Here is a 2,500-nt window from a genome sequence, read left to right on the forward strand (position 1 = left end):
TACCCTGTGAGCAACCGTTCGATTTTCCATCAAGCATGCGCAAAGTATGTCACACCCCACGTAATGTATTTGACACCACCTTGTCTTATTTCACAGGAAATCACTACACAGCAGGCTCGCTCAAACGCAGTAGTTACGTAGCTGAACGCACACGCTACAAAATTGTTGAGACAATTTCATTAAAAAAACACCTTTTCTAGCTTCCAATACCCGCCGTATCTAGAATTTAAACCTTTCCCACTTCCCCTCCCCTCCCCTCCCCTCTCTCCCTTTAAATGTTGACTGTTTAAGTTTTCAACATTTTTTTGTCTTGCTAGCAACACTGATAAGGAAGGGGGGGCGGGGAGGAGGGGGGCTGCAGTGCGAGAGATAATAGGTAAATTATAGCTCCCCAAGAAGGTGAAGTGTCCTCTATTTTTGCAACTTGTCTGATTGATTGCAATAATTTTTGCCAGTCCGGATTTGAATCCTACAGGGAAAACTTTCAACGTAGAAAAGCAGGAACTAAAGAAACAATTGTTACACATTGTAAAAGCTCTAAAACATTTCAGAAGTCGGGTGGTTTCTTATGATCATTGTGCTCAGCCACTCATTCCAAAGAACATGGAATTAGCCTGTACCCAACACATCACTTAGAAGACTTGCAACTGAGCATTACAAATACCTTCTCTGGGAGCAGATTAACCAAAAAGTAATAAGTAATTTTACAAATGGACCTCTATGAAAATGTATCTTTGTATAACAATGTTTGCTAAGAATTGATTTTTCGGAAAGTGTTAAAACGTTTAGCTTAAGAGCTACTGAAAACCCAGGTTCTTACATACCTATATGCTGGTGTTCACTATAAAATCGTTTACAATCGAGTCATGTAAACTAAAGTAGTTGATTTTATCACACAGAACAATATTTGTTCCTGCATGAATTGTGCTTATTCACTTTGTTTTCAAAGGAGAGGTAATGTCTGTTTCATAAGTAAACAACAGCGAACTTCGTACATGTTGCCTATGTTTTAGATGTCATGTGTCAACCAAAATATACTTGTTTGAAAATTATTTCGAAATCGGTTCCAGAATATTTCTCACGCACTGTAAAAAGCAAAAGGATGGAAATCACACCTTTTCATCTGTATTTTCGACTTCACGCACAGAAAGCACTGAAATGGCTTCAAATTACGTCATACTGAAACCCCGCCAAAATCCAGTTTATTGCTAGCTGGCCATTTTCCATTCACAGTAGATCAGTGAATTAAACCTTTTTTTTCAAAACACAATATTAAACACAAAAGATACACGCCTTCCCATACCAATAAACAAAGTGACCGTATGGTAATATAGTGACAACCAACTCAGACAACAAGTTGCAAAATTGTTGAGACACTTTCATTAAAAAACACCTTTTCTGGCTTCCAATACCCACCGTATCCAGAATTTAGACCTTTCCCACTTCCCCTCCCCTTTTCCCCTTTCAATGTTGACTGTTTAAGTTTTCAACATTTTTTTGCCTTGCTAGCAACACTGATAAGGAGGGGGGGGGGGGGAGGGGGCTGCAGTGTGAGAGATAATAGGTAAATTAGTAATGCCCCAAGAAGGTGAAGTGTCTCAACTATTTTTGAAACTTGTTGTAGCGGCAAAACAAGTTCACTAACTTGTTTTACAACTTCAGATTTAGTTTATTTGCCCTTGGCGCTGGACAGCAGCTCACTCAAAGTGTTGCTCGAAGTGGTTTCTCTCTCAGGAAGCATAGGAGAAAGCAACTGCTCGCAGGGTACACAACATGACATCATCCAATTGAACATTGCAGAAGAGAATTTTTAAAAAGAGGACACAAATTTAATCACAGAGAAGAGAATAACCTATTCTCTTCTTTCTGAAATCTCACAATACACCATGTTTAGTCCACCTTTGGCTAGTAGCCCAGGAGAAAGGCCTTAGGAATGTTTAGAATTTCTTAGTGTAAAGCATCATGCATTGCAAGCATTCAAGGTTCATGCAGAACAAGAATGGAAATGGTTTGCTGCCACGGACTCACTGAGCTGAGAGTAGGCTGATTTAGCAACAGAACAGGAACGTCAGTGGCGACATCGCACGCTGCAAAACTACCAATGAGAATTTAGAATAGAGAAGAAAAGAGTGGAGTCTTCCATTCTGAATTCTCATTGACGTTTTTTCTGCGCCCGCCGTCGCCACTGACGTTCCTGTTCTGTTGCTAAATCAGCCTAGTAAAAGTAGATAAGGTGGCAAAAGCAATTGAAAGTATGGAGAGCTACAGCTATCAATATAATGTTCAAATCTTCGGGGTACCAGAGTTGAGAGGTCGAGAATCTGCAGTGGATACAAGCGACCTTTGTATCAAATTATTCTCCGAGGTGGGAGCAAATGTCAGTTTACAAGATCTTGATATAGCACATCGTGTGCTGCAAAGAAATGGGCGATGTGACACAACAAAGCCAATTGTTTGCATGTTTGTGAGGAGACTGGCAAAGGATGTGGTAATGGCTCGT

The sequence above is a fragment of the Montipora capricornis genome, chromosome 14 (genome assembly GCF_036669925.1).
Source record: "Montipora capricornis isolate CH-2021 chromosome 14, ASM3666992v2, whole genome shotgun sequence".
Classification (NCBI taxonomy): domain Eukaryota; kingdom Metazoa; phylum Cnidaria; class Anthozoa; order Scleractinia; family Acroporidae; genus Montipora; species Montipora capricornis.